We start from the raw sequence: 19,435 nt of genomic DNA, 5'->3' as shown, positions 1-19,435 counted from the left end.
GAAGTATTGGGTGCATTTGGTAGATTTAGAAAAACTGGGAAGGAGAATGAGTGGGAAGTTTTGGAAGACATTTGGGAGGCTAGCCCAAGGTGATCTTGTTTTTTTTTTTTTTTGGTTTGTTTTTGTTTTTTTGAGACGGAGTTTCGCCCTTGTTGCCCAGGCTGGAGTGCAATGGCGCGATCTCGGCTCACTGCAACCTCCGCCTCCCGGGTTCAAGCGATCCTCCTGCCTCAGCCTTTCGAGTAGCTGGGATTACAGGCATGTGCCACCACGCCCGGCTAATTTTGTAGTTTTAGTAGAGACGGGGTTTCTCCATGTTGGTCAGGCTGGTCTTGAACTCCCGACCTCAGGTGATCCGCCCGCCTGGGCCTCCCAAAGTGCTGAGATTACAGGCGTGAGCCACCGCACTTAGCCCTTTTTTTTTTTCTTTTGACACAGAGTCTCGCTCTGTCGCCCAGGTTGGAGTGCAGTGGCGCGATCTCGGCTCACTGCAACCCCCGCCTCCCGGGTTCAAGTGATCCTCCCACCATAGCCTCCTGAGTAGCTAAGACTACCGGCGCGCACCACCACGCCCAGCTAATTTTTGTATTTTTCGGTAGAGACGGGGTTTCGCCACGTTGCCCAGGCTGGTCTCCAACTCTGGAGCTCGGTTGATCTAACCCCCTTGGCCTCCCAAAGTGCTGGGATTACAGGCGTGAGTCATCACACCTGGCCCCAAGGTGATCTTTTTATCCCCAAATTTAGTTTATTCTTAATATTATATTAAGCTTACAATTCACTTCGTGCACACTGTTTTCAGAAGCAAAATTCTTAAATGTTTCGTTAACTTTAAATTACAACCAAAGTATGGGCTAGAAGCAAGGTTGAATTCAGGCTTTGTGGAGACTTGACGTTTATTCAATTTGGGGGCCCTCTTTAAAATAATCAAGGCCAGGCACAGTGGCTCACGCCTGAAATCCTAGCACTTTGGGAAGCGAAGGTCGATGGGTTGCTTGAGCCCCGGAGTTGGAGATCACCCTGGGCAACAAAATTAGACCCTGTCTCTACAGAACAAACAAAGCAAAACAAACAAACAAAAAAAAAACCAGAAAAATTAGCCAGGTGTGGTGGCACGCACCTAACTGAGCCCAGGAGGTAGAGGCTGCGGGGAGTTGATTATGCCACTGCACTCCAGCCTAGGCAACACAGCGAGACTCTGTCTAAAAAAAAAAAAAAAAAAAAAAAAATCAAAAATTACAATATTTGATATAAAAGTGAACCTTTTATAATGAGAAAAATTAAAAACATTTTTATTAGCTCACAAATACCACGAATAACAAAATCCAGAAAAAACCTATTTTTTCTACATTTTTTGACTGTATATTTGATCACCTCTTCCGATGACAACAATGTACTAAGCAACATCATTTACTAAGATCCTTAACTCCTCTCTCACATCCCACGTCTACTTCATCAGCAAGTTCTGCAAGATCTGCCTTCAAAATCTGTCCAGAACCTGACCATTTACTGCCTCCGTTGGTATAAACCAGTCAGTCAGTGACTGTGAGTGCCCTATTTATACCCTTGCCTTCCCGCAATCTTTTGTTTGTTTGTTTTTTTCAGACGGAGTCTCCCTCTGTCACCCAGGCTGGAGTGTAGTGGACTGATCTTGGCTCACTGCAACCTCTGCCTCCTGGGTTCTCCTGCCTCGGCCTCCTGAATAGCTGGGATTACAGGCGCCCGCCAGCACGCCCGGCTAATTGTTATATTTTTAGTAGAGATGGGGTTTTGCCATGTTGGCCAGGCTGGTCTTGAACTCCTGGCCTCAAGTGATCCGCCCGCCTCAGCCTCCCAAAGTGCTGGGATTACAGGTGTGAGCCTCCATGCCCGGCCCCCACAATCTATTAATATAGTAGCAATGGGCTCCTGTTAAAACCCTAATTAGATCATGTCCTTCCTCCAGTGCATTCCTATTTCGGAGTAAAAACCAAAATCCTTACATTGGCCTACAGGACCCTCAAGATTTGACACCTCCAATACAGCTCTGCTTTAACCTCAACTCCTGCTCCTTCTGTCATCCTTCCCCTTAAAGCACACTGGCCTCTGCCATTCCTCAAACCTACAGGTAGGCTCAGGGCCTTTGTGCTTTTTAATCCGTCTGCCTGGAGTGCTCTTCCCCCAGATACCTGCATCATTCACCCGCTCACCTCATTTACATCTTTATTCACATGTCACTTTCTCAATGAGATCTTCCCTGACACTACATTTAAAATTGGAACACTACCATCCTCCCTGTACTTTCCCATCCAAGTTGCTTGTAAATTTGGCTTAGTGTCTCTCTCCACCTACCAGAATGTAAGCTCCATGAGTCCATGGATGTTTGTCCGATTTGTTCACGGACGTTTTTCAGCACCAGAATGGAGCCTGGCACATTGTAGGCACTCAGTAAATGTTTGTTGAATGAAGGGCTAAATTGCTCATTTACTTTGCTTTTCCTGATCTGAAACCCTGCAAACTGAGCCACCACCTCCACTAGAGGGAGCCCATGAGTAACCAATGCAATAGCTCCAGAAAAGTTATGCCTAAAGCATTTACATACATATACACTCTGTTTAAGGACAGGAATATGTTCTGAGAAATCCCTCATTAGGTAGTTTCATCATTGTGCGAACATCGTAAAATGGACTTATACACACCTAAGCTATATGGTATAATCTATTGCTCCTAGGCTACAAATCTGTACAGCATATGACTGTACTGAATACTGTAGGCAATTGTAACACAATGGCAAGTATTTGTGTATTTAAACATATAAAAACATAGAAAAGGTACAGTAAAAATATTAAATAATCTTATGGGACCACCATCATATATGCATTCTATCATTTACCAAAATATCATTATGTGGCAGCTATGATTCTAAAACAGAGCTACAAGAAAGCATGCAAATTCCTCCCCAGAGTAGAAGCTGTACCTTGCTGGTGCTCCAGTGTCTTTACAGTCATTTAAGAATAAAATCCAGACTGGGTGTGGTGGCTCATGCCTATAATCCCAGCACTTTGGGAGGCCGAGGCAGGTGGATCATGATGTCAAGAGATCGAGACCATCCTGGCCAACATGGTGAAACCCCGTCTCTACTAAAAATACAAAAATTAGCTGGGCATGGTAGCACGTGCCTGTAATCCCAGCTTCTCAAGAGGCTGAGGCAAGAGAATTGCTTGAACCAGGACCTGGGAGACGGAGGTTGCAGTGAGCTGAGATCAGGCCACTGCACTCCAGCCTGAGCTACAGAGTGAGACTGTCTCCAAGAAAAAAAAAAAAAAAGAATAAAATCCAAAGGCTGGGCACGGTGGCTCCCACCTGTAATCCTAGCACTTTGGGAGGCCGAGGCAGGCAGATCACCTGAGGTCAGGAGTTCAAGATCAGCCTGGCCAATATGGTGAAACCTCATCTCTACAAAACATACAAAAATTAGCCAGGTGTGGTGGCAGGCACCTGTAGTCCCAGCTACTTAGGAGGCTGAGGCATGAGAATCACAGGAGGCAGAGCATGCAGTGAGCCGAGATGGCACCACTATACTCCAGCCTGGGCAACAGAGTGAGAGACTCCATCTCTAAAAATAAACAAATATATAAAAATAAAATAAAATAATAAAAATAAGACCTCTAATTTATATATTTCCATTTTGAAAAGACATGATGAATGTATGATCAGTGTTTCGTAACAGTTATTAATTTAAACCCTCCTGATTGACATATATGAAGTACAATGGTCTGGATTTTATTTCTGTTGATGTTCTATATTGTACTTGAGGCAATTTCTTATAATATACATGACGGTTGAGCTTCTAAAAGCAATCTGTAGTTGGTAGGATTGTAAAATGGCTCAACCTTATGGAAAGCAATATGGTGGTTCCTGAAAAAAATGGAAAATAGAACTAATGTGTGATCCAGGAATCCCCTTCTGGGTATATATCCCTAAGAATTGAAAGCAGGATCTCCAAGAGATATTTGCACACCCATGTTCACAGCAGCACTATTCACAATAGCTAAGAGATGGAAGCAACCCAAATGTTCATTGATGGATGAATGTATAAACAAATTTGGTATACATACAATAGAATACTATGCAACCTTAAAAAGGCAGGAAATTCTGTCTGGGTGCAGTGGCTCATGCCTGTAATCCCAGCACTTTGGGAGGCTGAGGCGGGTGGATCACGAGGTCAAGAGATCGAGACCATCCTGGCCAACATGGTGAAACCTTGTTTCTATTAAAAATACAAAAATTAGCTGGGCATGGTGGCATGCGCCTGTAGTCCCAGCTACTCAGGAGGCTGAGGTAGGAGAATCAATTGAACCCAGGAAGCGGAGGTTGCAGTGAGCCGAGATCACACCATTGCACTCCAGCCTGGTGACAGAGCAAGACTCCACCAAAAAAAAAAAAAAAAAAAAAGAGCATGTACACATGCTACAACATGAATGAATCTTGAGGACATTATGCTAAATGAAATAAGCCACTCACAAAAGGACAAATACCGTATGATTCCACTGATATGAGTTATCTAAATTAGTCAAATTCATAGATATGGAAAGTAGAATGGTGGATATAAAGGGTTGGGGAGAGAGGACAAAAGGGAGTTCTTTAATGAGTATAGAGTTTCAGTTCTTCAAAATGAAAAGGTTGAGATCTGTTTCATAGAAAGCAAATATACTTAACACTACTAAACTGTATAATTAAAAATGGTTAAGTTGGTAAATTTTATGATATGCGTTTTTACCACAAATAAATAAATTAATAATGTTTAAAATCTGTAGGAACCTAGTCATCACTGTAATAAAGACATGGGTCACTTTTGCCTACTTGACCCTGCATGGAGATTACTAAAGTCTTTTTCACAGTTTTGTTCAAACTTTCACCAGCAAATGCCTTTGGAATAGAATAAATTCAAATTTGTAAGATATTTAGTAACCATTGCTACCTTCAGAGCACAGCATTTCCAGTTTCCTGAGTATAGTATCTTTACCCACAGGCATCTTTTCCATATCATCATTACTACTCTTCATATTTTTCCAGCAAATCAGTATCATTTAGCAACATCCAAGATCTCTTGCTTGCTTTATAGAGAATGTGTCTTGAACAAAACTTGAGTGTTTTAGGAACACCTTGCAGGAATGCATGCTATAAAACTGTAACCATGTGCCAGGTGCAGTGGCTCATGCCTATAATCCCAACACTTTGGGAGGCCAAAGCGGGTGGATCACTGGAGACTGGGAGTTCAAGACCAGCCTGGGCAACATAGTGAGACCCCCGTCTCTACTAAAAATACAAAAATTAGCTGGGCATGGTGGCATGTGCCTGTAATCCCAGGTACTCAGGAGGCTGAAACATCAGAATCACTTGAACCCAGGAGGCGGAGGTTGCAGTGAGCCGAGAATGCACCACTGTACTCTAGCCTGGGTGATGGAGCCAGACTTTGTCCAAACAAACAAACAAACAAACAAAAAACCTGTAACCATGGATTAAAACTATAACTGTGGAAATCGACATGAGACGTAAATGGGACATTTTCTCCATCCTTACCACAGTCAGCTTTGTATTCACCAAGACCACACTTAGCATGTACTCTGGTGATCTGTAAATACATAACAAACTATCCCAAAACTCAGTGGCTTAAAACAACAACCACTATATTATATCTGACACTTTTTGAGTCAGGAATTTGGGCAGGGCTCAGCTGGGTGATTTCTCTGTTCCATACTGTATCAACCAGAGTCAGCTGATGGCATTCTAGCTTACAGCCAGGTTAGTCTGGAGGGTCCAATACATATGCCTGACACTGAAAGGCTGGGTTCAGCTCGCCCCCAATTCATGTAGCCTCAGAGCCTTTCCACGTGGTCTATTAGGGTAGCTGAACTTCTCACATGGCAGCTCACGGATCCATAGAGACAGGTTGTGGAAGCTGCCATTCTTTTAAGTCCAGCCTGGAAAGAGGCACAACATCACTTCCATTTTAGTCTATTGGTCAAAGCAGTCATAGAAATCTCCTAGATTCAAGGGAGGCGACATAGACTCCACTTTGTAATATGAAGAATGTCAAATAATTTGCAGCCAACTTTAATTCACTACAGTGTAGTTTCTTTACACTCTGTATCTGACTTTTTTTTTTTACCTCCCCAAAACTATTGTCCGAGTAACTGTTATCTGTCTGATGTTCACGATAAGAGCTCCAGCGGAAAAGTTCATCTTGATTTGTATCTACCTGTTTACTCAGCAACTACTTTGTAAAATTCCAGACTCTGAGGACATAGTAAAAAACAAATCAGCTGCGTGTAGCGGCTCACACCTGTACACAACGCTTTGGGAGGCTGAGGCAGAGGGATTGCTTGAGGCCAGGAATTCGTGATCAGCCTGATCAACATACTGACACCCTGTCTCTACAAAAAAGAAAAAAAAAAAAAAGCCAGGCATGGTGGCACATGCCTGTAGTCTCAGCTACTCAGGAGGCTGAGGTGGAAGAATTGCTTGATCCCAGGAGTTTGAGTCTGCAGTTACCTATGATTGCGTCACTACACTCCAGCCTGGGTGACAGAGTGAGACCCTGTCTCAAAAACGAGACAAAACAAAAACACCATAAATCAGGCTAAACTCCCCACCCTCATGGAGCTCACATTCTAATCAACCCATAGACAGAAATGTGTGTTGAATGTGTTCAACTGGGACTTAACACTCTTTCCTACTTCATTCTAGTGAACCTTCCCATACTGTAGAGGTGGAAGTTTATAAATGGCATTTCACAGGCTTCCATCCACGTAGGATTCTGGGTGAGAACCAGATATGGTCCATTAGGTGTACTTGGGTAAGATTTGTAAGGTAGAAATGAAGAAGAAGCCATTTTCCTGCACTTGGCTATTTCTGTTGGCCAATATGATCATTGCTGGAGACATGGAGTTTTTCTGAGGCAGAATATCAGTTTGTTTTGTTTTGTTTTGTTTTGTTTTGAGAAGGAGTTTCACTCTTGTCTCCCAGGCTGGAGTGTAATGACACGATCTCAGCTCACTGCAACCTCCACCTCCCAGGTTCAAGCGATTCTCCTGCCTCAGCCTCTCAAGTAACTGGGATTACAGGCACCTGCCACCACACCCGGCTAATTTTTATATTTTTAGTAGGGATGGGGTTTCACCACGTTGGCCAGGCTGGTCTCGAACCTCTGACATCAAGTGACCCACCCGCCTCAGCCTCCCAAAATGCTGGGATTCCAGGTGTGAGCCACCACACCCAGCCCAGAATTTCAGTTTCTAGTCTCTCTGAGTCTTGAAAGGTAGTAGCAGCAATAGGCCGGGCACGGTGGCTCACGACTGGAATCTCAGCACTTTGGGTGGATCTCTTGAGGCCAGGAGTTCAAGACCAGCCTGGGCAACATGGCAAAACCCTGTCTCTACTAAAAATACAAAAATTAGCCAGGCGTGATGGCGAGCGCCTGTAATCCTAATTACCCAGGTGGCTGAGGCACAAGAATCACTTGAACCTTGGAGGTGGAGGTTGCAGTGAGCCGAGATAGCACCACTGCACTCCAGCCTGGATAACAGAGTGAGACTCTGTCTTAAAAAAAAAAAAAAAAAAGAATGAATGAAAGGTACTAGCAGCAATGATGGCTTGCAAAAACAGTACTTATCCAATCCTCTTCTTCTTCTTTTTTTTTTTTTTTTTTTTTTGTGAGAGTCCCACTCTGTTTCCCAGGCTGGAGTGCAGTGGTGCAATCTCGATTCACTGCAACCTCCACCTCCCAGGTTCAAGCAATTCTCCTGCCTCAGCCCCTGAGTACCTGGGACTACAGGCATGCACCACCATGCCCTGCTAATTTTTGTATTTTTAGTAGAGATGGGGTTTCACCATCTTGGCCAGGCTGGTCTTGAACTCCTGACCTCATGTGATCCGCCCGCCTCAGCCTCCCAAACTGCTAGGTGGCGCCCAGCCTACTATATATTATTTAGACCAGTGGTTCTCAAAGTGTGGTCTGGGGACCTCCTGGAGACCTCCAAGACACTAACAGGGAGTAAGTGAAATCAAAACTACTTTAAAAATGATACTAACTCATTATTTGCCTTTTTCACTCTCATTCTTTCAAAAGTGTGGTGGAATTTTCCAGGGGCTATGTGCTGCTTCATTGCTAATGGCTAATGGAATGTGTGCTGGTATATTCTTGCATTTTCAAAATTCCTCAGTTTTAATTTCTAAAAGAGAAAATATAAATAGCTATAATCCATATAAACAAAAGCTCTTTGGGGTCACCAGTAATTTTTTTTTTTTTTTTTTTTGAGACGGAGTCTCCTTCTGTTGCCCAGGCTGGAGTGCAATGGCGCGATCTCGGCTCACTGCAACCTCTGCCTCCCGGGTTCAAGCAATTGTCATGCCTTAGCCTCCTGAGTAGCTGGGATTACAGGCACATGCCACCACATCCGGCTAATTTTTTGTTTATTGTTTTTTGGTTTTTTTTTTAGTAGAGATGGGGTTTCACCGTATTGGCCAGGCTGGTCTCGAACTCATGACCTCAGGTGATCCACCCACCTCGGCCTCCCAAAGTGCTGGGATTACAGGCGTGAGCCACCGCATCCGGCCATCGGGCTCACAAGTAATTTTTAACAGCATTAAGGGATTCTGATATCAAAACATTTGAGAACTGCTGACCTAAGTCATTGTGTATATTCATTCTTGTACTATTTGCAGTGGCTCCACTTTGGCCATTTCTGGATGCCTGATTCCCACACATGGCTATACCCATGCCATGTTCAACACCCTCCTACCAGGATGCCTTTCTATTTTGATTAAAACACTTGAGACAGTATCTTCTTGCACATGACCAGTAACAGCTGTTTTGGCACAGCCTTGGGACTCCGCATAACTGTGAATTGTCCTCATGGCCAACACAAGACCCACAGACCAGCCCTTTGCCCTGCTGGTGCTGGATTATCTTTTCTGGCTGACTCATCTGGGATATCTGGTTTCTGCCCCTGCCTTTGCCCTATTGAGCACTAGACTGACCTACTCTTGCCTCCTGTTCCTACTCTTGATTCCCCTCCTGTTCAGGTGGCCGCTGCTGTTCGGAGCAGTTGTCAGCTGCCCACAACTAAGCTGAGTTAGTTGGGTTAGCAGGGGCCTCTATCCCTGTCTCCAATTTCAGAGAGTGAGCTGTGTCAAACTTAGGTTGCCTGGAAGTTTCCTGCCAACCAGATGATGGATTCATATTTGCTTTTAATCATGGCTATACTGGCTGGGTGCCATGACTAATGCCTGTAATCCCAGCACTTTGGTAGGCCAAGGTGGGTGGATCACTTGAGGTCAGGAGTTTGAGACCAGCCTGGCCAACATGGTGAAACCCTGGCTCTACTAAAAATACAAAACCTAGCCAGGCATGGTGGCAGGCGCCTGTAGTCCCAGCTACTCGGGAGGCTGAGGCAGGAGAATGGCGTGAACCCAGGAGGAGGAGCTTGCAGTGAGCCAAGATCGCGCCACTGGACTCCAGTCTGGGCAACAGAGCGAGACTCCTTCTCAAAAAAAAAAAAAAAAAAAAAAAAGACAAGTCCGAAGGTTAGTGAATTTCTACATAAGAGTTACCATAAAATTTAAGATATATCTAAAAGAATTCTGAACTATGTCATCATAAAAATAGACTAAGTCTTTTAATTAAAAAGACAAAGAGCTTTTCTATACTATTGAAATGCTTGTTTTAATAATCCCAGGGAGTATTTACTTGTAATCCTGAGGCTATTAATTTTTATTATAGGAAACTACATTTTTAAAAGAGTATTTGTTATAGGAAATGGTGGTTATTCATTCAAAGCTATAAACTATGTTTGTTTTGGAAGGTTAATTTTACTCCAACTTGGTGATAAATTAACCCACTCACTATGAGCTCACTAATCTAAACCTAATTAACTTGGCCAGCATAAAAGTCTAGACAGATTTTCTTAAATTTGGGAATACATCTAAATGCATTCCTTCATGTTAAAAAAAAGTTTAAAAAGTTATAAGAAAATAAATATAAGACTCAAATAAATTAACTTTAAAGAGCAATGCAGGCCGGGTGCAGTGGCTCACACCTGTAATTCCAGCACTTCGGGAGGCCAAGGCAGGTGGATCACTTGAGGTCAGGCATTCAAGACTAGCCTGGCCAACATGGTGAAACCCCGTCTCTACTAAAAATACAAAAATTAGCTGGGCATGGTGGCGCATGCCTGTAGTCCCAGCTATTCGGGAGGCTGAGGCAGGAGAATGGCTTGAACCTGGGAGGTGGAGGTTGCAGTGAGCCGAGATCACACCATTGCACTCCAGCCTGGGCGGCAGATCAAGACTCCGTCTCAAAAAAAAAAAAAAAAAAAAAAAAAAAGCAATGCAGAGAATGAAATTCTGATACATGCTACAACATGGCTGAAACTTGAAAACATTCATTATGCTAAATGAAATAAGCCAAATACAAAGGGACAAATATTATATGATTCCACTTACACGAGGTACCTAAAATAGGCAAATTCATAGATACAGACGGTAGAATAAAGGTTCCCAGGAGCTAGAGGTAGGGAGTAATGGAGGGTTATTGTTTAGTGGTACAGAGTTTTAGTTTGTGATGATAAAAAAAAGTTCCAGAAATTGGCCGGGCGGGGTGGCTCACATCTGTAATCCTAACACTTTGGGAGGCTGAGGCAGGCAGATCATGAAGTCAAGAGACTGAGACCATCCTGGCCAATATGATGAAACCCTGTCTCTACTAAAAACACAAAAATTAGCTGTGTGGTGGCACGCGCCTGTAGTCCCAGCTACTCAGGAGGCTGAGGCAGGAGAATCACTTGAACCCAGGAGGTGGAGGTTGCGGTGAGCCAAGATCGCAGCACTGCACTCCAGCCTGGCGACAGAGCAAGACTCCATCTCAAAAAAAAAAAAAAGTTCCAGAAATTGATAGTGGTGATGGTTGTACAACATTGTAAATGTACTTAATGCCACTGATTTGTACACTTTAAAATAGTTAAAACTGTAATCTTATGCATATTTTACCACAATAAAAAATACTATACCAAAACAATGTAAAAATTTTTTACACGACAGCCAGCCTAAACTCTTCAAAATGTCAACATCATGAAAAATCCACAAATGTAGAGGATTTAGACTAAAAGAGAGTAAAGAGACCTAATAACCAATTGCAATGAGTGAACTTTGATACAATCTTGATTTGGGAAAAAGTCTACAAAATACATTCTTAGGCCAGGTATGATGGCTCATGCCTGTAATCCCAGCACTTTGGGAGGCCAAGGCGGGTGGATCACGAGGTCAGGAGTTCGAGACCAGCCTGACCAACATGGTGAAACCCTATCTCTACTAAAAATACAAAAATTAGCTAGGCGTGGTGGCGCATGCCTGTAATCCCAGCTACTCAGGCAGCTGAGGCAGGAGAATTGCTTAAACCTGGGAGGCAGAGGTTGCAGTGAGCCAAGATCGCACCACTGCACTTTAGCCTGGGTGACAGAGTGAGACTCTGTCTCAAAAAAAAAAAAATCTTTTATCAATTGAGGAAATTTGAAAATGAACTAGCAATTAGAAGATATTATGAGAGAGGGTATGGTGGCTCACCCCTCTAATCCCAGTATTTTTGGAGGCCAAGGCTGGAGGATTGCTTGAGCCTAGGAGTTCGAGACCAGTCTGGGCAACATAGCAAGACCGTGTCTCTACAAATAATATAAAAGAAAAAAATTAGCTAGGCATGGTGGCTCCTGTGGTCCCAGCTACTCAGGAGGCTGAGGCAGGAGGACCACCTGAACCTAGGAGGTTGAGGCTGCAGTGAGTTGTGATTGCACCACTGCACTTCCAGCCTGGGCGACAGAGTGAGACCCTGTTTCAAAACAAAACAAACAAACAAACAAAACTTCCTGCTACCTAGATCCCTGGAGCTACCCTGTGTGCTTTTTCTGAGGCTTGACGTTCAGCTTTCCTTCAGTAAGCTATCCCATATCTTTCCAATAAAATATTTTTGTTGTTGTTGTTATTAAGACCAGAATTGGTCACTGATGTTTTCAATCAATGAACCATGGCTGATCCAATGTCTTATCTATAAAAGACATAGAAAATCGGCATAGTGAAAATTCCTAGCATACAAAAATCTATTGCTTTTATGTGACAGTTTAATATTCTCCAGGCAAGAGACAAATTACAACTTTGTGAAATGGGTTGTGAACTACAAAACTAATAAAAATCATTCAGAGATGAAAAGAATGAAAGGTGAGAGAGGCATTACATGTACTCTGCCTCTGGTATACAATTCCACTTCCCTACCAAAGAAGGCAATGGTAGGAGAAGGAAGCAGAAAGTAGAAAAAGCTTCTCTGGCTCCCTTGAATAGGAATCTGGCAATAATCTGGCTGCTACTTACTAGCATGCACCATCCGAGGCACTGTGTTAGTCCTTCATATGCAGCGCCTCACTGACTTCTCCCAAGGGCACAATTATTATCTATCATTTGGCTATATATATTCTGATTCTCTCCACTTTACAGAAAACTGGGGCTGTTGTTAAATCATTAAGTTGAAGTCCCAGAGGTGGGAAGGGCAGGATCCAAACACAATTGTGTGACTCCAGCGCTGGGTTAGGAGCACCTTGAAGGTGAAGGAGCCCAGCGAGCTGCAGCTTCCTAGTCCAGCCTCACGTCAGCATCCCTGAGACCTAAGTTCCTCCCACTCAGATTCCTGAGCCAATCCAGAGAGAGGCCAATGGATATTGATAGACTCTGCATCTCTCCACCCTCTCCGAACCCAAGAGCTTTGTCTGCAAACTTTGTACAAAGCACTCAACTGCTAGCTTCTGAGGTTCCCATGAGTCACCTCTGCTGCCTGCAAGATCTGGGTCTGGATGAGCCCTAGCCACCCCTATGCCCCACCCTCCCAAGTTATGGCACTTTGTAAGCCCTGCTTCTCTGTGTTTGTGTCATTTACTGGGGCTAGATTTCTCCCACTCCCATTCTCGGAGACTTAGTAAAGCCTAGTGGTTACATTTAACCAACTAGGCTTACACAACAATCCTACTAAAAAGGCATGGTTATCATTTCTATTTTTAGGTTGAGGAGCCTGAAGATGAAGACTCTTACACACAGAAGCACAGACTTTGGTCTGCTTCACCACTGCTTCTGTGTGTAAGATTTAATTGGATTGCTGTGAGGATAAAATGCACTAACCTATATAACGTGTGTGTGTGTGTGTGTGTGTGTGTGTGTGTGTGTGTGTATTACAGTGCCTGGCACCTTGTAAGCACTCAGTAAACAATAGTTGCTATTCTCATTACTTTCATTGTTCATTGTTATCCCCACACTATAGTCTGCCCAGCCTAACTCTCATCCCCATCTTCTGGTTTGGGGCCTAGATCTCCTGCCTTTTCTTGTCAATACATATTTTTTTTCTCTCTAGAAGTGAATCCCAACCCTGGGAGGACTCCCAGATCACTGATGAGTCTTCTTCTATTATACAGATCTCCCAGAATCAGGAGTTTGGCCTGTCTGCCTTTTTCATTTATTAAACTTATTTCCGAGTGGATTTTTGTTGTGATGCTCACCAATTTTCATTTAGGACTTGAATGTAGGTAGTAGTCCCTGGGAGAATCAATAAAGAATGGGGGTACATGGGCTGGGGTTAGAGGCTGGACTCTCAAGTTAGTTGGGCCTGACCTGGCCCTTGCTGGCTGTGCTTCAGTTTCCTCAGTTACAAAATGGGGAGTTTTGGTCAGGTGCAGTGGCTCATGCCTGTAATCCCAACACTTTGGGAGGCCAAGGCAGGCGCATCACTTGAGGTCAGGAGTTCGAGACCAGCCTGACCAACATGGTGAAGCCTTCCATCTCTACAAAAAATATTAAAAAAAAAAATTAGCCAGGCGTGGTGGCTCATGCCTGTAATCCCAGCTATTCGGGAGGCTGAGGCAGGAGAATTAATTGAAGCCGGGAGGCAGAGATTGCAGTGAGCCGAGATCATGCCAGTGCACTCCAGCCTGGGCAACAGACCGAGACTCTGTCTCAGAAATAAATAAATAAAATAAAATAAAATGAGGAGTCTCTCTCTTTCGGGGATGTAGCAAGGATTCCATGATATAGTGTCTGGAAAGCCCATGTGCCTGGCACAGTGTAGGTATGAATGATGTCAGTTTCCTTCCCTCTTGGGCCCATCAGCAGCTTGAAATACTGCCAAAAGCATCTTAAAAGAGAGGTCTCATCTCTAAGGAAGTGGAAGGGTGCCCCCTCTCCTGTTGCCCCCTCTCCTGTTGCCCCTTCTACTTTCTCCCCAGCCACTCCCTCCTTTCATCAGATGAAACTTTGTCATTCTGAAGTTGGGGGTGGGAGGTAGAGAAACAATGGGCAGAGAGGCTGTTCTGAGGGCCCCACGTGGCCCTCCCTGCTCGAATGCCATTTGGTCAGGAACCAGGCTTGCCGTTTACAAAAACACATCCATTCTGGAAACTACCAGTTAAGGAAAAACTTTTTTGAGTCTTCAAAAACAGCAGTAAAAGGCCAGGCATGGTGGCTCACGCCTGTAATCCTAGCACTTTGGGAGGCCAAGGTGGGCGGATCACCTGAGGTCAGGAGTTAGAGACCATCTTGACCAACATGGAGAAACCCTATCTCTACTAAAACTACAAAATTAGCCTGGCGTGGTGGTGCATGCCTGTAATCCCACCTATTCGGGAAGACTGAAGCAGGAGAATTGCTTGAACCCAGGAGGCGGAGGTTGCAGTGAGCCGAGATTGCGCCATTGCACTCCAGCCTGGGCAACAAGAGCAAAACTCCATCTCAATAAAATAAATAAATAAAATAAAACAAAAACAGCAGTAAAGATGATTAAAGAGGTAGAGAACCGGGCCTGTAGGGAAAACTCCAGTACCTGGATTGTTTAGGTTAAGGAAGTAAAGGCTGAAGGGCTAGGATGAGCTGCTGAGAAACAGTATTTGAGGAGGCAGAGCCAAATAGGACTGGTAAGTATATGCTACAGATTGAGAGGGGCGAGGGGCAGGGCGTTAAAAGGGTCTTGGCAAGTCCATTGATGCAGGGGCCTAAATTAGGTGGCTCTCCTTAAGAAAAAGAATGCAGAATTATAAACACAACATTACTAGGACCCTTCTTGGGCTTTAAAAGGAGTTTGTGCAGGTGAGGGGCCCTGGGGCTTAAACTCTGCTAACTTCACAGTGAATTTACCTCTAGCCAAGGGTGCAACAAGTGATCTGGTAACACAGGTTAGGGAAATGGTCTCAGAGCTTGATTGTTCTGGAAACTTCTTCTCTTCCCCTAACTAATGCCTTCTTAGCTTGCAAAATGCAATGCAAGCCTGCCCTCCACTCAGAACTCCTACCAGACGTGGCCCTTCCCCACCATGGCGGTTTCGTGCTTCTCCTTCATGCCTGTACCTATCACACACTCATTTGTGCCACTCTGCTTGTGTATTAGTCATCTATTGCCATGTAACAAATTCTCCAAAATGTAGGGGCTTAAGACTATACCCATTCATTCTCTCAGTTTTAATGGATCAGGCATCCAGGCATGGCTTAGCTAAGTCCTTGGTCAGTGAAGGCTCAGTGGAAAAGATCTGCTTCCTAGCTCACATGATTGTTGGCAGAATTCAGTTCCTCACAGGCTGTTGGACTGAGGCCTCAGTTCCTCAAGAGCTGCTGGCGGGAGGCCTCCCTGGGTTCTCTGCCATGTAGGCCTCTCCATCAAGTAAGTGTGGCAGCTGGCTTCATCAGACCAAGCAAATGAGAGGGCAAGGAAAAGAAAGAGAGAGCTACCAAGATGGAAGTCACAGTTCTTTGTAACCTAATCACAGAAGTGACATCCTATCACTTTTGTCATATTTCATTCATCAGAAGCAATTCACTAGGTCCAGCCCATATTCATGGGTAGGGAATTACACAAGGGCATGAATATCAAGAGGCAGGGATCACTGGAAACCTTGTCGAAAGCCGCCACCACAACTGTCACTCTTTCTCATTAACTGTTGCCCTGCCTGCCTCTGCCATTCCATTATGAGCTCCTTGAAGATGAGGACCACATTTTACTCTGTGCTTCTTGTGCTTGTTAAGTGAATGGATGATGAATAAATGAGTGATTAGTTACTCAAAGTAGCAGAAACAGAACCAAAAGCAAGTGCATCATTTTACTTAAAAGAGATTTATTGTCTTCTGACCCAGCCACTTCACTTCTGGAAAGTTAAGAAAATAATCAAGAATGTAATTATAAGAGTATGTTAAGAAACTTAGTTAAGGCCGGGAGTGGTGGCTCACTGTAATCCCAGCACTTTGGGAGGCTGAAACAGGTGGATCACTTGAGGTCAGGAGTTCGAGACCAACCTGGTCAACATGGCAAAACCCCATCTCTACTAAAAATGCAAAAAAAATTAGCTGGGCGTGATGGCACATCCCTATAATCCCAGCTACATGGGAGGCTGAGGCACGAGAATAGCTTGAACCCGGGAGAAGGAGGTTGCAGTGAGCCGAGACTGCACTCCAGCCTGGGCAACAGAGTGAGACTGTGTCTCAAAAAAAAAAAAAAAAAAAAGAAGAGGCTTAGTTAAAAGGTAGTCCGTTATAGCATTGTTTATAATAGCAAATTGCCCTCTCAAAAACAAAAATAAAAACAGCTAAACTGTAAACTAACTGAATGTCCAATGATAAAAGATTGATTAGCTGCTGAGCTATACACATACAGTGGATATTCTGCAGTCATCAAAATGAAAAATGCCCTGTCTCGCTCTGTCGCCCAGGCTGGAGTGCAATGGCATGATCTCAGCTCACTGCAATCTCCGCCTCCCAGGTTAAAGCAATTCTCCTGCCTCAGCCTCTCGAGTAGCTGGAATTACAGGTGCACACCACCACGCCCAGCTAATTTTTATATTTTTAGTAGAGACGGGGGTCTCACCATATTGGCCAGCCTGGTCTCTTGGCCAGGCTAGTCTCGAACTCCTGACTTTGTGATCCACCCGCCTCGGCCTTCCAAGGTGCTGGGATTACAGGCGTGAGCCACCATACCTGGCCAATACTTTTTTTTTAAGTTACAAAGCAGTGTATGCATTTCATCTTTATACAAAGTGAATATACATGTTAAAATATCTGGGGCAGATACTACTTAGTCCAGGGCCTGATAGCTAGGCTGGTTCTCTCCTTTCGAATGGGAGACCTCTGCTGCAGACAAGCTCCAGCAGATCCTCAGTCAGGCCAAGAAGCATCCAAGCTTGATCCCTTCTTTGTATTTATTGGATTTAGAGGTATTAGAAAAGCATTGTATGTCTTAAGTCTGGCATTGTTCAATCCAGATGTTAGTTAGGACAGAAAGAATTACCCAGAGGCCCGGTGCGGTGGCTCATGTCTATAGTCCCAGCATTTTGAGAGGCCGAGGTGAGCAGATTACTTGAGGCCAGGAGTTCGAGACCAGCCTGGCAACACAGTGAAACGCTGTCTCTACTAAAAATACAACAAATTAGCTGGATGTGGTGGCGTGTGCCTGTAATCCCAGCTACTCGGGAGGCTGAGGCAAGAGAATTGATTGAACTTTGGAGGCAGAGGTTGCAGTGAGCTTAGATCGTGACACTGCGCTCCCACCTGGGCGACGAAGCGAGACTCGGTCTCAAAAAAAAAAAAAAAGAAAGAAAGAATAACCCAGAGCCCTGGAACAAACTGGGTCCCAACAATCCATCCAAGTTTTACTCAGTGAATGTGGATTATAGCAAACTAAAGAAAGAAGGTCCAGATTTGTAAATGAAGTGTTTCACTATTAAAGCTGCTTTCGAATGAAGGTCTTTCTGAAGCCATCCGCACAATTTTCCATTTAATCAGGAAATATTTCTCCTCTAAATACATGAAATCATGTTGATGTAACGTGTTGGAGATTACACTGATTAATAAATAACTGAAACTTGAAAAATAAATCTGGAAGGATTAGATCAGTTTTGAACAGCCATGAAGTTCATTCAGTTAAGCCAATTTTAAGTTTCATTAAACAAATAGGTGTTTTGGTTTTTTGTCTTATTCACATGACAGGATGTCTGGAGTCAGGCAGGTTCTGGCCCTAGTTCTTTCTAGCTCAGTATCACCACAGTTCTTTTGGTTTTCCCCCCTTGCTTGCCACCCCATGGTCATATGATGGCTGCCCCAGCTCCAGGCATCTCACCCACATTCAAAGCAGGAAGAACTGGTATGGGAAAGCTCCAGTCATGGCTGACTCTTTACTAGGAAAACAAAAGCTTTCCTAGAAGTCCCCCACCAGACTTCCTTAACTCTCCCACTGGCTGAGTCATATGGAGATTCCCAGACACAGGGGAGGCTGAAGACACTAGAAACAGAATTTCATGATTGATAATAGAAAATTATGATTTGTGCTCCAAGGCTGGGCACTCAAACAAGCTTGGAATTCTGTTAATGAAGAAGGGGAAGGGATCAAGTAGCTGTTACCCCCTTTAGACAGGACACAGTGCTTCCTACTTTGTCACAGTCACCTCACTCCTTTTAGATTGCTTTGCTCAATTAATCACCTGCCTAGCCCCTGTGAAGGCATTTGAACTTTCAGCACTTGGATACAAGGCTCAGAGTTAGAAAGTGTGAAAAGATTGCTAACTGTCTCCATTATCCATTACTTGCCCCTTTCTTCTAGTAATAAAATAACTTTCACCCCAAGATATAGCAGGGTATATGGCTGCCCAGATCCAGATCATAGTTCATGGTCACTGCTGCCATGGTAGCTAGCTGGGTGTGACCATGTAACTAAGTACTCACCACTGGAAAATGTATAGATTGATGTGATCATCACTTCTACATCATTTCCTAAAGTGAAATTGTTAGCTATTTACTTCCTCTTTCCCCCACTTACCACAGGCTTGTATATAGATGCTTCAGTGATGTCCTTGGAGGCAGCAGAGCAACAAGATAGAAGGAACCTGTATCCCCAAATGACTACCTGAAGCAGAGCCCTTTACTCTCCTCTGGACTCATCCTGAATCACCCATATGCTTAAAGGGATAAAACAACAACAAAAGACAAAATAAGAACAACAAACAAAACCTGTAAAACAAGAGATTCAAAATAAATTTGCTCTAGCTGGGGCATGGTGGCTCATGCCTGTAATCCCAATACTTTGGGAAGCGGAGGCAGGAGGATCACATGAGCCCAAATGTTCAAGACAAGCCTGGGCAAGATAGTGAGACCCTAAAGTAACTGGGCATGGTGGCCCATGCCGATAATCCCAGCTACTCGGGAGGCTGAGGTGGGAGAATCACTTGAGCCCAGGAGGTTGAGGCTGCACTGAGACATGATCCAGGCATGGTGGTGAGCACCTGTAATCCTAGCTACTCAGGAGGCTGAGGCAGGAGGATTCCTTACACCCAGGAGTTTGAGGTTACAGTGAGCTATGATCACACCATGGTACTCCAGCATGGAAGACAGAATGAGATCCT

General features: G+C 44.2%; 1 pseudogene; it reads left to right on the top strand.

The window, feature by feature from the left end:
• The window catches only part of LOC129006805 (cytochrome c oxidase subunit NDUFA4-like), a 34,428-nt pseudogene extending 16,684 nt beyond the window's left edge, over positions 1-17,744 (top strand).
• The last annotated feature ends 1,691 nt before the right edge of the window (positions 17,745-19,435 follow it).

Source organism: Pongo pygmaeus, chromosome 1, assembly GCF_028885625.2.
Source record: "Pongo pygmaeus isolate AG05252 chromosome 1, NHGRI_mPonPyg2-v2.0_pri, whole genome shotgun sequence".
NCBI classification, from domain to species: Eukaryota; Metazoa; Chordata; class Mammalia; order Primates; family Hominidae; genus Pongo; species Pongo pygmaeus.
The sequence above is the reverse complement of the archived record's forward strand: the minus strand, read 5'-3'. Positions and strand labels throughout refer to the sequence as shown.